This window comes from Ursus arctos, unplaced genomic scaffold (genome assembly GCF_023065955.2).
Source record: "Ursus arctos isolate Adak ecotype North America unplaced genomic scaffold, UrsArc2.0 scaffold_8, whole genome shotgun sequence".
In the NCBI taxonomy this organism is placed as follows: Eukaryota; Metazoa; Chordata; class Mammalia; order Carnivora; family Ursidae; genus Ursus; species Ursus arctos.
Window position 1 is genome coordinate 2,809,562 of NW_026623100.1, and position 20,590 is coordinate 2,830,151.

General features: G+C 39.5%; 1 pseudogene; it reads left to right on the plus strand.

Annotated features, from left to right (window-relative positions):
- Positions 1-8,948: 8,948 nt before the first annotated feature.
- LOC113268470 (transcription factor IIIA-like) lies at positions 8,949-19,894 on the plus strand (annotated as a pseudogene).
- The last annotated feature ends 696 nt before the right edge of the window (positions 19,895-20,590 follow it).

A 20,590-nucleotide genomic window follows, 5' to 3' on the forward strand; every position in this document is an offset into this window, starting at 1 on the left:
CGCTGTGAGCCGGTGTTTCCAGCCTTTTGTTCTCTGGCGGCTTTCCCTGGTGGTCTGTTATGCCTCTTCTGAGAGAGCAGCAGAGGCTGAATTGTCACAGAACAGAGGGATTGCGGCCCATTCTCCACGGATGTTCTGGCCACTTTAACTCCGTTACTGTTGGTGCTGCTCAACCCTGCAGCATCCTGGGATGTGTGCCCCACACCCGGCGTCCCTGCCCTCACTTCCAGGGCCGGCGCGTCTCTGTCCTTTGTTTCTAACACCGCCAGCCGCCAGCCTCCAGCCGCCCTGCGCGCTCCCGGGTCTCCCGGTCTCAGTCTATGCCCGGTGAGCACACTGGGATTCCGGAGTTCCATGAGAAGCCTGGTGGCACGCGCACCAGGTTCAGGGTCTCAGTCTGCTGTTTCGCGGGTGCCGACTGCGAGTCTGCCCGCTCCCCCGGGCAGGTGGCCCGCCAGCCGCCAGTCGCCCCGCGCGCGCTCCGGAAGCTCCCGGTCTCAGTCTGGATCCCGTGAGCACACCGGGATGCTGATGTTCCGCGAGATGCCTGGTGGCGCGCGCTCCCGGCTCACCGGTCTCAGTCCGCTCTCTCGCGGGTGCGGTCTGTGAGTCCGCCCGCTCCCCCGTGCAGGTGGCTGCCGCTTCCTGGCACCTGAACGCGCGGCTCTGATTCTTAAGATTCTAGTTGTATTTTCAGTTTTTTGTCTTTGTTTTTTAGATTGGATCCTTCTTGTTGAGATATATTTAAGCTCATTGACTTTTGAAATTTTGGGGGGATCATCTCCATTGTGCTTTTACCGTATCCTATTTTTCTTTAAAATTCACACATTGTGTTTTGTAGTTCTGGAATTTCTATTTGTTTTCTTTAAATTGTTACCTTCCCTGAATTTTGTATCTTTCCAGTCAGCATGACATATTTTCTTTATGTAGTCAAACATAGTTAAAAATAGGTGTGCTAGTATGTTGGTCTGTTAGTGGCAGCATCTGGGTCACCTACAGTTTATTTCCTATTACTATCTTCTACTGGAAATTGGTCACATTTTTCCATTGCTAATTACGTTGAGTAATTTGGTTTGTATCCTAATCCTGGATAGTGTGAATGATAGATTTTGGATTTTGGCATATTCTTTCAAATAATTTTGCTTTATTTATATAGTATTTTCATATTCAAATATTGGATTTGTCTCTCTGGTTTTTTGTTTGTTTTTTAAAGATTTTATTTATTTATTTGAGAAATCTTAAATAATGTGTGTTTTTTAAAGATTTTATTTATTTATTTGAGAAATCTTAAATAATGTATTTGAAAGATCCATGGGCTACAGAATGTGTTAGCAGGCATGAAAACAACATTCATCTTGTACATCTCCATCAGAGCTGGTGGGTGACCAGGTGCATTCACTGACAATGATGAGTATTATTTTATTTTATTTATTTATTTTTAAAGATTTTATTTATTTATTTGAGAGAAAGTGAAAGAGAGAGAGCATGAACAGGGAAAGGTGCAGAGGGAGAAGTAGACTCCCCGCTGAGTGAGGAGCCTGGCTCAGGGCTTAATCCTGGAACTCCAGAATCATGACCTGAGCCCAAGGCAGATGGTTAACCAACAGAGCCACCCAGGCGCCCCTGACCAGTAATATTTTAAAAGGATTGCTTTTCCCCCTGAGCAGTAGGTCTCAAACAGTGAGCTTAAAATATTTGGTACACTACGTTACAAACCAGTGTGCTGTCATCCAGGTCTTGCCCTTCCATCTGTAGCACACAGGCAGAGTAGATTGAGTATAATGCTTAAGGGCCCTAGGGTTTTCAGAGTGGTAAATGAGCATTGGCTTCACCTTGAGATCATTAGCTGCATTATTAGCCCCTAACAAGAGAGTCAGCCTGTCCTTTGAAGCTTTGAAGCGAGGCATTGACTTCTCCTCTCTAGCTGTGGAGGTCCTAGATGGCATCTTCTTCCAATAGAAGACTGTTTCATCTATATTAAAAATCTGTTGTTTAGTGTAGCCACCTTCATGAACTCTCTGAGCTGGACCTTCTGGAGAACTTGCTGCAGCTTCTCCATCAGCACTTGCTGCTTCACCTTGCAATTTTCAGTTATGAAGGCAGCTTCTTTCCTTAAATTTCGTGAACCAATGTCTGGTTTAAACTTTCCTCCTGCAGCTTTTTTACCTCTCACAGCCTTCACAGAATTGAAGAAAGTTAGGACCTTGCTCTGGATTAGGCTGTGGCTTAAGGAATGTTGTGGCTGTTTGATCTTCTATCCAGACCACTAACACTTTCTTCATATCTGCAGTAAGGTTGTTTCATGTTCTTATCATTCATGTGTTCACCGGAGTAGCACTTTTAATTTCCTTCAAGAACTTTTCCTTTGCAGTCACACCTTGGCTAAGTTCCTTGCAAGAAGACTAGCTTTCAGCCTATTTCTGCTTTTGACAGGCCTCCCTCACTGAGCTTAATAATTTCTACCTTTTGATTTCACTTGAACACTTAGAAGCAGTTGCAGGGGGTGCCTGGGTGTCTCAGTCACTTAAGTGTCTGACTCTTGGTTTTGGCTCAGTCAGCACAGAGTCTGCTTGTCCCTTTCCCTCTGCTCCTCTCTCTCTTTCTCTCTATCTCTCATAAATAAATAAATAATATTAAAAAAGAAGCAGTTGTAGGTTATTAAATGGCTCAATTTCAATATTGTTTTGTGTCAGAGAATAGGGAGTCCTGAGGAGAGGGAGAGAGAGAGAGAGGGGAATGGCCAGTCAGTGGAGCAGTCAAAACACACGCAACATTTGTTGATTAAGCTCACCGCCTTATATAAGTATGGTTCATGGCACACCAAAACAATGACAAGAGTAACTTCAAAGCCCACTGATCACAGATCATCATAACAAATATAATAATAATGAAAAAAATCAAATATTATTAAAATTACCAAAATGTGACACAGAGATACTAAGTGAGTAAATGCTGTTGGAAAAATGGCACCAATAGACTCACGGACACAAGGTTACCACAAACCTCAATTTGTAGAAAATGTAATATCTGCAAAGCCCAATAAAGCAAAGCACAATAAAATGAGGTTTGCCTGCACATGAACCTATACATGTGATAATATTACATACAAATAAATACACACATGCACAAATAAGTCCAAGCGAGAATGGGGAAATCTGAATAAGATTAGTAGACTGTGTCAATGTCAGTATCATGGTTGTGATATTGTAGTACTGTAGTATATGTACTATAGTTTTGCAAGACATTGTCATTGGGGTAAACTGGAAAAATGTTAATTTGATCTCTTGGCATTATTTCTTATAACTGCATCTGAATCTACAGTTGTCTCAATACAAATTTCAATTAAAAATTTTACCTTGTTTTTTTCTTTGGGGGGGAAAATAAAGATAATCCGGGTACTAAAAAAAAAATTTGTAAATCATATCTGATTAGAGTTGTGTCCAGAATGTAAAGAACTATTACATATGAGTCAGAGTTCCCCAAAGAGACAGAAACAGAACAAAAAGGATATATATATATATAATGTATATAAACACATATATTTACATATCATATATACACATATATAATATATAATTAACATATATAATATATACAATACATATACATGTATAATTATATATAATGTATATAAAATATAAAATTATATATAATGAGCCAAAAGGATTACATATTTTATATATATATATATATATATATATATAGGCATGCCCTACAAATATATATATATATATGTATGTGTGTGTATATATACATATACATATATTGTGTGTATATATTTACATATATATACACACATATATACAATATATATATAGTATATATATATATATAGAGAGAGAGAGAGAGATTGCTATCCCAGCTCATGCAGTCAGGCAGAAAGCAAAGCCAATCTTCCTCTGCCTTTTTGCTCTCTTCAGGCCCTCGGTGAATTAGACGATGCCTACCCATTTGGAGAGCACCATCTGCTATACTTAGTTCGCCAATTCAAAAGCTAATCTCTTTGGAAACACCCTCACAGACACACCCAAAATTATCTGGACATTCTGTGGCCAGTCAAATTGACACATATAATTAACCATCACACTTACAACTCAATAATAAAAAGACAAATAACTCAATTTTTTAAATGGGCAAAGTATCTGAAGAGGCATTTCACCAAAGAATGACTAATGAGCATATGAAAAGATGCTCTACATAATTAGTCATTAGAGAAATACATATTAAATACAAATTAAAACCTCAATGAGATACACACTTACTATAATGGCAATAATAAAGATGATAGCAAGTGTTGAGAAGGATGTGTAGAAACTGGTATCTCATACATAACTGGCAGGAGCAAAAAATGACATAGCCACTTTGAAAAAAAGTTCAGCAGTTTCTGAAAGCTCTAAATAATAATCATAACATATAACCCAGCAACTTCAGACAGCTGAACTCTAGGAATCCACACAAAGATTTATATGTAAATGTTCATAGTAACATTATTCATAATTGTCTAAAAGTAGATATCCCAATTTATCCATAAACTGGTGAAGGAATAAACAAGATGTGGTATGACCATACAATGGAATACTACTTAATAATAATAGGAATGAACTACTGATACATCCTACTACATGTATGAACCTCAAGATCATTATAGTAAGTGAAAGAAAGCCAGACTCAAAAGACTACAGATTTGTGATTCCATGTAATAATAAGTCAATAGTGGCAGAAAGGAAATCATTACTTGCCTATGGCCGGTGACTGTGAGTGGGAATAAATTGCATACAGGCATGAGGGAACTTTTGGGCTAAAGGAAATGTTCTAAAACTCCAATGCAGTATTGTTACCCAACTCTATATATTTACCAAAAATTCATTGAATTTTACACTTACAATAAGTATTTTTCTTAAATACAGAGAACAAACTGGTGGTTGCTAGAGGTGAGGTGGTGGGGGAGGGTGAAATAGATAAAGGGGATAAACAGTACACTCATCTCGATGAACACTGAGAAATGCATAGAATTCTTGAATCATTATATTTTACACCTCAAACTAATAAAACACTGCATGTTAATTATACTTGAAACAAACTGAGGGCTTCGGAGGGGAGGGGGGGGGAATGGGATAGACCGGTGATGGGTAGTAAGGAGGGCACGTATTGCACGGTGCACTGGGTGTTATACGCAACTAATGAATCATCGAACTTTACATCAGAAACCAGGGATGTACTGTATGGTGACTAATATAATATAATAAAAAAAATTTAAAAAGAGATGAATATCATCATATGTAAATTATACCTCAATGAAGCTGTTATAAAATTACTGATCTATGAAACAACATGATGAATTCCAACATATTTGTTGAGCGTAACATGCCTTCAGAAAAGAGTACAGACTGCATGAGAGCAATTACATGAAGTTCTAGAACTGGCTGAACTGATTTGTGGTAAAACATAGAGCACGAGTTCCCTCTGTTGGGGTGGGGTGGGCACTGGGCACTGGCTGGAGAGGAACATGAAGGAAACCTCCCATGCAATGGTGACAGCTGATATCTTGACAGCAGTTTTCTGTTTGTGTATCTAGATTTGCTAAAATTCCTTAGATGTACACCTGAGACTTAGATATTTCACTTCATAAATTCTACCTCAAAAAGCATAAACAAATATTGATATTCATAATGAAATGTTTATGGGTGAAATATGTCTATAACCTACTTTGAAATCCAGAAAAAAAAGAATGATTGATGGAGGAAAGGATGAGTAGATGTGTGAATTTGCAAATATCGCAAAATGTTTTTGTTTGTTTGTTTGTTTGTTTGGAATCTGGGTGATGAGACTGTGCATGTTTACTATACAGCTTTTTCAATTTATTTGTATATTTGAACATTCTCATAATATAATGGAAAAATGACCCAATGGATAGCATTCCCACTAATTCTATTTGGTAAAGGTCATAAGTCAATTATATTTAAGGCCAACGTATTCCTTAATTATATTTGGCCAGTGGAGGAATCTTCCCATTTTTATTGAGAAAGAACCACTTGTAATTTCTATAAAATTCCTTTTGCTTAAAAGGATTTTATTTATTTATTCGACAGAGAGAGAGACAGCCAGTGAGAGAGGGAACACAAGCAGAGGGAGTGAGAGAGGAAGAAGCAGGTTCCCACGGGAACAGGGAACCTCATGTGGGGCTCGATCCCAGGATCCTGGGATCATGCCCTGAGCCCAAAGTAGATGCTTAATGACTGAGCCACCCAGGCGCCGCTACAAAATTCTTGATATCATCAGAGGTGTGTTCACTGCTGTTACTTAAATCTTTAAGAAGAGTTAGGATTGCCACTTTATCTTTGTTTCCATTCCAGATTCCAAATAAACCATGAAAATAAGATGACTGTCAGAGCAGCAAATGGCTTGGAGGTCTACAGGATAAAATTTCAGAATCCTCCGACTGACCCTAGTTTTCTGCTTTAGGGCCTGTTTGGTTTACAGAATTGAAGTGATATCTAGAATGTGGTATCTGGAATAAACATTTTGGGGACAATTATTTAACTTTTTTTCCTTTAAAAATTGTAGCCGAGTGGTGCCTGGGTGGCTCAGTCCATTAAGCGTTGGACTCTTGGTTTCAGGTCAGGTCATGATCTCAGGGTCATGAGATTGAACTCCAGGTTGAGCTCCATACTCAGCACAGGGTCTGATTGAGATTCTCTCTCTCACCCTCTGCCCCTCCCCTCTGCATTCTTTCTATCTCAAATAAATGAAAAAATAAAATCTTTTTAAAAAATTGTAGCCTTGTACGAAAAAAATTAAGGTAGTTGGCTGTAATTCAAAGAAAAACATGTGAGTTAACCAAAATTGTATACTTGCATTACCTGACACTTTTCCTTTTATAAACCTTTTCTAGTCTTCTTGCCAAAAAGGTAATTTTAATGAATTTCAATGCTACCTACCCTTAGAAGGATATAATTATATTTCATTCTACCCCTTTATATTTGCTTGGTTCTTTGACATAAAAAATTTGCAGTGAAACTATGAAACAGAAAATAAAGGCTTCTGTTATACTTAATAATAATATTAATTTCTTTCTGTATATACAAGAAACTCTATATATACTTTATTATACATAGATTTACTTAAAAGGTAGAAGGCTTTTATTTCTCAAAACTAGAGTATGTTACTTAAAAGATAGAGGCCTTTATTTTTCAAAACTAGAGTGAAATTTTTCTTGCATTCTTTTGAGAAGTTTTTCCATTAAATTTAAATTATGCTCTTTCGAGAGAATAGTTTTACGTGTGCTCTTCATTGATTGCAAAATCTTCCATTTTCAAAGAACATAGGAACATGATATATGATGGATGGGCTGTCAAATGAACTTAATAAACTGTTGCTAAAGCAACTTCAAAATGAGTCTGTGAGCTACCTGAGTACATTTGACCTTGACTGGTTTGTGATGGCAGTAACAACACCAGATTTTGGCCTCGATCAACAACACATTTCTTATTATTGCAAATATAATTTAAAACATACTATGTGATTCACTTTCAGGTATCATCAGTAAGGATTTGGGGAAGAGTAGGAGACAGTTTATAGCACTGAAGTCAATAAGGGATTATAAGTGCCAAGAATATGGAGAGAAAGCAAGCTCAAATGTAAAAGAAAACCAATGAAATACAAATTCTACAATTATCATTATTCCAATAGGAGAGAAATCAACATCATGTTTTTTCCAATGAATTTTTATTTTAGGATACTTTTAAATTCCAGAAAAACTGTGCATAGTAGAGAATATATTACCACAATCAATTTCCCTTATTGTTAATATCTTACATTAGTGTGATACACTTGTCATCATTAACTAATATTGTAATATTATTATTAATCAAAACCCGTCATTTATTCAGATGGCTTTAGTGTGTACCTAATGTCCCTTCCTGTCCGAGGACCCTATCCAAGATGCCATATTACAGTAGGTCATCATATCTCCTCAGGTTCTTCTAGACTTTGACAGTGTCTCAGAGTTTCCTTATTTAATGGTCCCCACAGTTTTATAGAGTACTGGTCAGGTATTTTATAGAATGTACCTCAGTTGGGTTTGTTTGATGTTTTTTTCACAATTAGACTGTGATTATGGATTGGGGGTAGGAAGGCCACAGACACATAATATTATTCTTATATCATATCAAGGGTACATGCTATGAACATGGATTGTTATTTGACTGAGATAGTATTTTTCATGTATCTCCATGGAAAAGTTACTCTCCCTTCTCCTCCCTCTTTCCATACTATACTTTTTAGAAGGAAGTTACTATGTACAGCCTACATTTAAAGGGTGGAGACTTACACTCCAATGCCTTGAGGGGGAAATATTTACATCAATTTCTGGGAATTCTTCTGTATGGAATAATAGAATTGTCTATTATTCCCAATTTATTCATTTATTGTTTAATCATTTATTTATATTGTCTCATGGATATTTATTTTATGCTCTGGGGTTATGATCCAAAACCAAATTATTTATTTTGTTGCTTAAATTGTTCCAGCTTTGGAATTAGGATCTTTTACAATTGGCTACTGTGTCCTTTTGACATACTGCCATTGTTTTGTGTGTGTGTGTGTGTATGTTTTGACATTTCTTTACTTTTTAGCACTGCAAGATGGTCCAAGCTCATTTTATATATTCCCTGACCCAGTTGTAGAATGAGCCATTTTACCAGGGAATTCTAGGTCCTTTTATGGAAAATGGTATTACAAAGCAAGATATGGTCTCTGGATGTGCTCCTTGTTTCTGAAACATCATTGTTTCTACTTCTCTCAGATAAGAGTTTGGAAATATGTATGAATACTAACCATGTTACCCCCACATCTATAAATATTCTACATATATTCATCTCTACCTATCTATCCATCTATCATCTATCTACCATCCATCTATCATTTACCTATATCCATCTAATGAAAGGATGCAGGTATGTATGTATGTATCTATCATCTACCTATATCTATCTATATCTATATAATACACGAGTTCATGCTGTTGTCTCCAAATCAAATCCAGAACCACTTGGATTATTCTAGCCATTGTTATCTCTTTTCTGTAACTCCCCACTTGAACAATGATAAACCAGATTTCCATCATCTTCCATCTACTTACTTAATTCCAGCATACTTGTGCCATGGTTTCAGAATCTCAACGTCACATTTTATTGATAAAACAAAATCATGTTAACCAAGGCCATTCTTGAACTCAGTATATTTTTCTATAATAAAATAAAGGACTCTGTACTAAGGACTCACAAGAAATATTTTATGCATTTAAGGAAGTTAAAATCCAGTTAAGATGACTAATTGAGAGTGAACCTTAGTTTTTGTCTCTAATTCATGGGAATTATTATTAGTGTTTGTTACTTAAAAGTGGAGAGGCAATTAGAGAAAAAGAGATAAGCCAATTCCTCATCCACCACTCCAGGGCCACAAAGAAATAATGCTCCCAGTTTACTGTTGGGAGAAATGTAATATTACAATGAAGAGGCCCAGCTTTAATCCACCAGACATAAAGAAGACCTATCCTTTAACTATGAAAGAGTTTTTGTTCCCAGCATCTTGATTTAATCTGGGATACATACACTATATTTTGGGGACACTTATGCTTTGAATTACAGAATCCTAGATTTTTTGAGGACAAATATTTTAAAACCTGGAAATTACAGGTATACCTCAAGTTTCTTTACTTATTTTTTCCTGATGATTGGTATTGATTTAATTTTTGCATTTTAAAGATTAAAAACTCTATAAACATCAACACCTCACTTAATTCAATTTCACAGAAAGTCTGCGAATGTGAATCTAATGGGCCATTTGGTGAGTCTTCTCTAGTTCCTAACAGTAAGAGACATTAATCATTCCTTAGTCAACAGAATCAACTGTATTGTGCACTGTGTTCTTCATACTGTAATTGATGATTGGAATTGTTTGCTCTGCTCATGTTGAATGTAAATACCTTCTGTTAGTAAATTTTTTTTATCATTAAGCATTGTTGCTCAGTAAGGAAGAAAATGAAAATGAACATTATCTTCGCCACTAGTCAACCAATGATTCAAAAACTCAATAGATGTGGAAGTTGAGAAGATGTTTGATATAAAAATTAGTAGGAATTACTGCTGAAATCATTTATGTTACTGACTCCTTTAAGGAAACAAATAGAAGATTTTTAAATTTCATTAAGGATAGATATTCTACGTATATTTCCAATGCAAAATAGTTTTAGAGATGTCCTAGGTTATTAAAAGGAAATTTATTCTGCATACAAAGACTTAAACCCAAACAATAATAAAGCAATTTGACCTATAATTTCCATTTTAGATAATTTTATGTTTCTATTCAGATTAAATTTTATTAGCTGCAATAAGTCTGTAATTAATTCCTTTTAGATGATTATACAAGCAGATCCAATTATATATTTCTGTTAATTTTAGTTATAGATGATTTAGACACATGTGTGCTCTCTTGCTGAACATGGTAAAATAATCCATTTATTCTTTCAATAAATATATATTGATCACCTACCATGTGCCAGGCTTATGTGCATAATAGCTTTTTAATTTTTTTTTTGCATTTGCCATAAAAGTTGAATAACAAAAGTAAAACTTTATTTAAAGATGCCTATAATTATGCAACCGTGATCCTGTGGTAATAAGTATTTCTTCAAACTGTGCTGGTATTGTGAATAAGTAAAACAAAACACATGTTATCATTTGTCTTTTTTCTTTGCTGAACCAGAGTGGCACAGACTATAGAATGTCACATTAGCAACTCATTCCTACTGATTGGCCTATACTTGTAACTGCACTCTTATTTTTTAGTCGTGTGGAGGGTCCTCTGGGAGCAGAAGGCACAAGAGAGTTGGCAGTGCACAATGGCTTGTGGCACTTGGTTACACACGTGGCTGAGCAGGGGTGAGGGGGTGAAAAGGATGGGCCTTAGGGCCCTGGAGCAGGGGCTGTGTTGTTGGTGACATCCCTGAATATTGCCACCACCGCATTCACCTGGCCTGCCCATGAGCACCCCAGCCTGGGCCCTAGGCACTCAATAGGAGGTTCATCTGCTCCTTCCCTGACTGCAGTGACAATCACAGGCTTGGAAGCTAGATGCGCACCTGCGCAAGCAAGTGGGGAGACACCCTTTGTGTATGACCGCAAAGGATGTGGCAAAAGAACTTCGTCAGGAGCTGCCATCTGAGCCACCGTGTCCTGATTCACACCGAGGGGAAGCCATTGGTACAGCTAGTGGCTGTGACCACAAATTCAACACAAAATCAAACCCGAGCAAGCATTTTGAACGCAGATATGAAAATCAGCAAGAATGACATGTATGCACTTTTGAAGGTTGTAAGAAGGCCTTTAAGAAACACCAGCAGCTGAGAATCCACCAGTGCCAACATTCCAGTGCCAGTGCCACACACAAGTGTGCCCCTGAAGGGTACGGGAAATGCTTCACCTCACTCAGCAGGCTTAAACTACACGGGAAGATCCACAGGGCTGAATGTGTCAAACAGAATGTTCCTTTGTGGCAAAAACGTGGACAGAGCTTTTAAAACATGTATGAGAAACTCAAAAAGAAGACATAAAATGCCAAGTATGCCAGAAAACATTTAAATGCAAAGATACCTGGACCCACAACTCTATGGTCAATTATCTTCGACAAAGCAGGAAAGAATATCTAAGGGAAATAAGACAGTGTCTTCAACAGATGGTGCTGGGAAAACTGGACAGCCACATGCAGAACAATGAAACCGGACCACTTCCTTACACCATACACAAAGATAAACTCAAAATGGTTGAAAGACCTAAATGTGAGACAGGAATCCATCAAAATCCTAGAGGAAAACACAGGCAGCAACCTCTTTGACCTCGGCCACACAACTGCTTATTAGATACGTCTCCAAAGGCAAAGGAAACAAAAGCAAAAATGAACTATTGGGACTTCATCAAGATAAAAATCTTCTATACAGCAGAGGAAACAATCAACAAAACTAAAAGGCAACCTACAGAAAGGGAGAAGATATTTGCAAATGACATATCTGATAAAGGGTTAGTATCCAAAACCTATTAAGAACTTATGAAACTCATCACTCAAAAAACAAATAATGCAGTTAAGAAATGGGCAGAAAACATGAACAGACATTGTTCTAAAGAAGACATCTGGATGGCTAACAGACACGTGAAAAGATGCTCAACATCACTCAGCATCAGGGACATGCAAATCAAAGCCTCAATGAGATACCACATCACACTTGTCACAATGGCTAAAATTAACAAGTCATGAAACAACAGATGTTGGCGAGGATGTGGAAAAAAGGGGAACACTCTTACACTGTTGGTGGCAACGTAAACTGGTGCAGCCAGTCTGGAAAACAGTGTGGTGATTCCTCAAAAAGTTAAAAATAGAAATACCCTAGGACTCAGCAATTGCACTACTAGATATTTAACCAAAAGATACAAAAATATTGATTTGAAGGGGCACATACTGTCTCATGTTTATAGCATTATCAACAGTAGACAAATTATCAACGATAGCCAAATGTGTCTATCAAGTGATAAATGGATAAAGATGTGCCGTGTGTGTGTGTGTGTGTGTGTGTGTGTGTGTGTGTGTGTGCAATATTACTCAGCCATCAAAAAGAATAAAATCTTGCCATTTGCAACAACATGTATGGAGATAGAGTGTATTATGCTAAACAAAAAAAGTCAGTCAGAGACAAATACCATATGATTTTACTCATATGTGGAATTTAAGTAACAAAACAGATGAACATAGAAGAAGGAAGAAAGAGAGAGAGGCAAATCATAAGACACTCTTAACAACAGAGAACAAACTGAGGGTTGATGGAGGGGAAGTGGGTGGGTGGATGGGCTAGAAGGGTGATGGGGATTAAGGAGGACACTTGTGATGAGCACTGGGTGTTATATGGAAGTGATGAATCACTGGAATTCTACTCCTGAAACCAATATTACACTATATGTTAACTAACTAGAATTTAAATGAAAATCTGAAAAAAAAAAAGAAAGAAACACAAAGATTATCTTAAGCAATGTATGAAGACTCACACCCTAGAAAGGGATGTGTGGGTTGAGGAGTTAAGATGGCGGAGGAGTAGGGGACCCCTTTTTCAGCCGGTCCCCTGAGTCGAGCTGGATAGGTACCAGACCAGCCTAAATAACCACGGAATCAGCCTGAGACGCAGGATGATGCATCTGGATCTCTACAAATGAACATCTCCAGCGCTGACTATTGAGGTACAAAGAGGGGAGCTGTAAACCATGCACAGATATCGGAAGATAAACGGAAGGGGGAGGGAGCCGCCGCGTTTGGGCACCGGGAAGCGGCAGCCACCTGCACGGGGGAGTGGGGGGACTCACAGAGGGCACCCGTGAGAGAGCGGACTGAGACCGGTGAGCCGTGAACGCGCGCCACCAGGCATCTCCCGGAACACCGGAATCCCGGTGTGCTCACGGGATCCAGACTGAGACCGGGAGCTCCTGGAGCGCGCGTGGGGTGGCTGGCGGCTGGCGGGCCACCTGCACGGGGGAGCGGGCGGACTCGCGGTCGGCACCCGCGAAACAGCAGACTGAGACCCTGAACCGGGTGCGCGTGCCACCAGGCTTCTCACGAAACTCCGGAATCGAGGTGTGCTCACCGGGCATAGACTGAGACCGGGAGACCCGGGAGTGTGCGGGGCGGCCGGTGGCTGGCGGCATTAGAAACACAAAGGACAGAGATGCGCCGGCCCTGGAAGTGAGGGCAGGGATGCCGAGTTGGTGCGCACATCCCGGGACGCTGCAGGGTTGAGCAGCACCAATAGTAATAGAGTTAAAGTGGCCAGAACATCAGTGGAGAATGGGCCGCAATCCCTCTGTTCTGTGACAATGCAGCCTCTGCTGCTCTGACTCTCAGAAGAGGCATAGCCGGCCGCCAGGGAAAGCCGCCAGAGAACAAAAGCCTGGAAATACCGGCTCAGAGAGTGCCCATCCCCATCCTCCCTCGCAGGGGACATGGACACTCTAACCAAACAGGGTTGCCTGAGTATCCGCACGGCAGGCCCCTCCCCCAGAACACAGAAGGCAGGCTGAAAAATCAAGAAGCCCACAACCCGAGGCGCCTGGGTGGCGCAGTCATTGAGCGCCTGTCTCCGGCTTAGGGCGTGATCCCAGCATTCCAGAAAGGAGTCCCTCATCGGGCTCCTCCGCTGGGAGCCTGCTTCTTTCTCTCCCACTCCCCTGCTTCTGTTCCGTTCTTGCTGACTGTCTGTCTCCCTCTCTCAGATAAGTAAATAAATAAAATCTTTAAAGAAGAAGCCCACATCTCTAAGATCCCTATAAAACAAGGGGCACGGCCTGGGACCCAGTCAATAATTTGGGCTCTGGACAACCCCGCAACCTCTCCTCATTAGAATGACAAGAAGGAGAAGCCCCCCCCAGCAAAGAAAAGACAGTGAGTCTGTGGCCTCTGCCACAGAAGTAACGGATATGGATGTAACCAAATTATCAGAAATGGATTTCAGAGTAACAATGGTCAAGATAATTGGTAGACTTGAAAAAAGTATTCAGGAAAATGTTACTGAGAATATAGAATCCCTAAGGGTGGAAATGAGAGCGAATTTGACAGAAATTAAAAATTCTATGAGCCAAATGCAGGCAAAACTAGAGGCTCTGACGGCCAGGGTCACCAAAGCAGAGGAAAGGGTTAGTGAATTGGAGGATAGGTTAATAGAGGAAAAAATAAAAATAGAAGATGGTCTTAAAAAAATCCACACCCACGAATGTTGGCTACGGGAGATTACTGACTCAACGAAACGATCCAATGTTAGAATCATCGGCATCCCCGAGGGGGTGGAGAAAAACAGAGGTCTAGAAGAGATATTTGAACAAATTGTAGCTGAAAACTTCCCTAATCTAGCAAGGGAAACAAAAATTCGTGTCCAAGAGGCAGAGAGGACCCCTCCCAAGCTCAACCATGACAGACTTACACCACGTCACGTCATAGTGCAATTCGCAAATATTAGATCCAAAGATACAGTATTGAAAGCGGCCAGGGCAAAGAAATTTCTCACGTACCAAGGCAAAGGCATCAGAATTACGTCAGACCTGTCTACACAGACCTGGAATGAGAGAAAGGGTTGGGGGAGCATTTTTAAAGCTCTTTCAGAGAAAAACATGCAGCCAAGGATCCTTTATCCAGCAAGGCTGTCATTCAGAATTGATGGAGAAATAAAGACATTTCAGAATCTACAGTCACTAGCCAATTTCGTAACCACGAAACCAGCCCTACAGGAGGTATTACGGGGGGTTCTATAAAAGTAAAAAGGCCCCAAGAGTGATACAAAACAGAAAGTCACAGCCAATACAAACAAAGACTTTACTGACAACATGGCAGAATTAAAAGCATATCTCTCAGTACTCAGTCTTAATATAAATGGTTTAAATTCTTGCTTTAACGCCACAGGGTTGCAGATTGGATAAAAAGAAATGACCCATCCATTTGCTGTCTACAAGAGACTCATTTCGAACCCAAAGATGCATTCAGACTGAGAGTAAGGGGATGGAGTACCATCTTTCACGCAAATGGACCTCAAAAGAAAGCTGGGGTAGCAATTCTCATATCAGATAAACTGTATTTTAAACTACAGACTATAGTTAGAGACGCAGAAGGGCACTATATTATTCTTTAAGGAAGTATTCAACAAGTGGATATGACAATTATAAATATATATGCCCCCAACAGGGGAGCAGCAAGATACACAAGCCAACTCTTAACCAGAATAAAGAGACATATAAATGAAAATACATTAATAGTAGGGGACCTCAACACTCCACTCTCAGAAATAGACAGAACACCCTGGCAAAAACTAAGCAAAGAATCAAAGGCTTTGAATGCCATACTCGACAGTTGGACCTCTTAGATATATATAGAACACTACACCCCAGAACCAAAGAATACTCATTCTATTCTAATGCCCATGGAACATTTTCAAGAATAGACCATGTTCTGGGACACAAAACAGGTCTCAGCCGATACCAAAAGATTGAAATTATCCCCTGCATATTCTCAGACCACAACGCTCTGAAATTGGAACTCAACCACAAGGAAAAATTTGGAAGAAACTCAAACACTTCGAGACTAAGAACCATCCTGCTTAGGAATGACTCGATAAACCAGGAAATCAAAAATCAAATTAAACAATTTATGGAGACCAATGAGAATGAAAATACAACAGTCCAAAACCTATGGGATACTGCAAAGGCGGTCCTAAGGGGGAAATACATAGCCATCCAAGCCTCACTCAAAAGAATAGAAAAATCTAAAATGCAGTTTTTATATTCTCACCTCAAGAAGCTGGAACAGCAACAGAGGGACAGGCCTAATCCACGCACGAGGAAGCAGTTGACCAAAATAGGAGCTGAAATCAATCAAGCAGAAACCAGAAGTACAGTAGAGCAGGTCAACAGGACTAGAAGCTGGTTCTTGGAGAGAATCAATAAAATTGACAGACCACTGGCAAGACTTATCCAAAAGAAAAGAGAAAGGACCCAGATTATTAAAATTGTGAATGAAAAAGGAGAGGTCACGACGAACACCATTGAAATTGGAAGGATTATTAGAAATTTTTATCAACAGCTATATGCCAGTAAACTCAGCAATCTGGAATGATGGAATCCTTCCTGGAAACCTATAAACTACCAAGATTGAAACAGGAAGAAATTGATTTCTTAAACAGGCCAATTAATTATGAAGAAATTGAGTCAGTGATAAACAACCTTCCAAATAACAAAACTCCAGGCCCGGACGGTTTTCCTGGGGAATTCTACCAAACATTCAAAGAAGAAATAATACCTATTCTCCTAAAGCTATTTCAAAAAATAGAAACAGAAGGAAAGCTACCAAACTCATTCTATGAGGCCAATATTACCTTGATCCCCAAACCAGGCAAAGACCCCCTCAAAAAGGAGAATGACAGACCGATTTCCCTAATGAATATGGACGCCAAAATCCTCAACAAGATACTTGCTAATAGAATCCAACAGTTCATTAAAAGGATTATCCATCACGATCAAGTGGGATTCATACCTGGGATGCAAGCGTGGTTCAATATTCGCAAATCAATCAGCGTGATACATCATATCAACAAGAAAAGACTCAGGAACCATATGATCCTCTCAATCGATGCCGAAAAAGCATTTGACAAAATACAGCATCCTTTCCTGATTAAAACCCTTCAGAGTGTAGGAATAGAAGGTACATTTCTCAATCTCATAAAAGCCATCTATGAAAAGCCTACTGCAAATATTATTCTCAATGGGGAAAAGCTGGAAGCCTTTCCCTTAAGATCACGAACACGACAAGGATGCCCACTCTCGCCACTATTATTCAACATAGTACTAGAAGTCCTTGCAACAGCAATCAGACAACAAAAAAGGATCAAAGGTATTCAAATCGGCAAAGAAGAAGTCAAAATGTCTCTCTTCGCAGATGACATGATACTCTATATGGAAAGCCCAAAAGAAGCCACTCCCAAACTATTAGAAGTTATAGAGCAATTCAGTAATGTGGCGGGATACAAAATCAATGCTCAGAAATCAGTTGCATTTCTGTACACGAATAACGAGAACGAAGAAAGAGAAATTAGGGAATCCATCCCATTTACAATAGCACCAAAAACCACACGTTACCTTGGAATTAACTTAACCAGAGATGTAAAGGACCTTTATTCTAGAAACTATAAATCACTCTTGAAAGACATTGAGGAAGACATAAAAAGATGGAAAGATATTCCATGCTCATGGATCGGAAGAATTAACATAGTTAAAATGTCCATGCTACCCAGAGCAATCTACACTTTCAATGCTATCCCGATCAAAATACCGAGGACATTTTTCAAAGAACTGGAACAAATAGTCCTTAAATTTGTATGGAACCAGAAAAGACCCCGAATCTCCAAGGAACTGTTGAAAAGGAAAAACAAAGCTGGGGGCATCACAATGCTGGATTTCGAGCTGTACTACAAAGCTGTGATGACAAAGACAGCATGGTACTGGCACAAAAACAGACACATAGACCAATGGAACAGAATAGAGAGCCCAGAAATGGACCCTCAGCTCTTTGGGCAACTAATCTTTGATAAAGCAGGAAAAAACATCTGGTGGGAAAAAGACAGTCTCTTCAATAAATGGTGCTGGGAAAATTGGACAGCAACATGCAAAAGAATGAAGCTTGACCACTATCTCACACCATACACAAAAATAAACTCCAAATGGATGAAAGACCTCAATGTGAGACAGGAATCCATCAAAATTCTAGAGGAGAACATAGGCAGCAACCTCTACGACATCGGCCAAAGCAACCTTTTTCATGACACATCCCCAAAGGCAAGAGAAACAAAAGATAAAATGAATTTATGGGACTTCATCAAGATTAAAAGTTTCTGCACAGCCAAGGAAACAATCAGAAAAACTAAGAGGCAGCCCACGGAATGGGAGAAGATATTTGCAAATGACACTACAGACAAAGGACTGGTATCCAAGATCTACAAAGAACTTCTCAAACTCAATACACGAGAAACAAATAAACAAATCAAAAAATGGGCAGAAGATATGAACAGACACTTTTCCAATGAAGACATACAAATGGCTAACAGACAGATGAAAAAATGTTCAAAATCATTAGCCATCAAGGAAATTCAAATCAAAACCACACTGAGATACCACCTTACGCCAGTTAGAATGGCAAAAATAGACAAGGCAAGAAACAATTGTTGGAGAGGATGTGGAGAAAGGGGATCCCTCCTACATTGTTGGTGGGAATGCAAGTTGGTACAGCCACTCCTGAGAACAGTGTGGAGGTCCCTTAAAAAGTTAAAAATTGAGCTACCCTATGATCCAGCCATTGCACTACCGGGTGTTTACCCCAAAGATACAGATGTAGTGAAGAGAAGGGCCATATGCACCCCAATGTTCATAGCAGCAATGTCCACAATAGCTAAATCGTGGAAGGAGCCGAGATGCCCTTCAACAGATGACTGGATTAAGAAGTTGTGGTCCATATATACAATGGAATATTACTCAGCAATCAGAAAGAACGAGTTCTCAACATTTGCTACAACATGGACGGCACTGGAGGAGATAATGCTAAGTGAAATAAGTCAAGCAGAGAAAGACAACTATCATATGATTTCTCTCATCTATGGAACATAAGAACTAGAATGATCAGTAGGGGAAGAAAGGGATAAAGAAAGGGGGGGTAATCAGAAGGGGGAATGAAACATGAGAGACTATGGACTATGAGAAACAAACTGAGGGCTACAGAGGGGAGAGGGGTGGGGGAATGGGATAGGCCGGTGATGGGTAGTAAGGAGGGCATGTATTGCATGGTGCACTGGGTGTTATACGCAACTAATGAATCATCGAGCCTTACATCGAAAACCGGGGATGTAGTGTATGGTGACTAACATAATATAATAAAAAATCATTGTAAAAAAAAATAGAAAGGGATGTGTGCCGGTGTCCAAGAGAAGGCTGTGGTGGAAACTGCACAACTGTGCTGGACCTCCAGAGCCACATTCTCTCTTTTCCTGAGGAAAGGCTCCCATTTACACATGAACGTGCTGGCTGTGGTGAAACATGTGCAATGGAACAAAGTCTCACTAGGCATACTGTTGCACGTGACCTGATGAGAAGAAACTGAATCTCGAAGTAAAACCATCTCATGAAGAATGGAGCTTGGCCCCTGGTCTCAGTGGATAGATTCCTCCTAAAGGAAACGAGAACAAGGCTTATCTGCACCTAAAGATGGACAGTCAGGGAACTGTACTGAAGACAAAGTGCCCCCAACAGGTGCAATACTTACCTTCAACTAAACACCAGATTGCTCGATTCAAAGGACTACAGAGCAGCCACCTCGGTTATTATCTCTCAGAAGCACATTTTTCTTTTTAAAATCACTGATGCACAGCAAAAAAAGAAAGTATTCAAATAAAAATAAATGTGGCAGCATTACAAAAAGAATAGCCATTTATTAAAAAAACAGTAACGATTCTTTCCCTTATTAGAGGCTGTTGGGCTGTGACTAAGGCATAGTTGGGATCCACTCTCTGCCTCTCCAGGGTAGGTCATTGTATCTGGGGAATAAAAACCTGGGGATGGATATGGTTTTCTTTTTCTTTCCATCCCAATGAGTATACTGGTTAAGTGAGTCGACAGCTTGTATATTATTTACAAATGGATTTACACAAATATTACAAATGTATATTACAATGGAAATTACATTACAAATGGAAATATTTACGAGTATATTACAAATGGAAATACACAAGGCTTATTGGTTTTTTAAAAAGATTTTATTTATTTACTTGAGAGAGAGAGAGCAAGAGAGAGAGCATAATCAAGCAGGGGGAGAGGAAGAGGGGGAAACAGACTCCCCACTGAGCAGGGAGCCCCAATGCAGGACTCGATCTCAGGACTCTGAGATCATGACCTGAGCCAAAGGCAGATGCTTAACCAACTGAGCCACCCAAGCATCCCACAAGGTTTATTGTTCTTGTCGTTATTGGCAT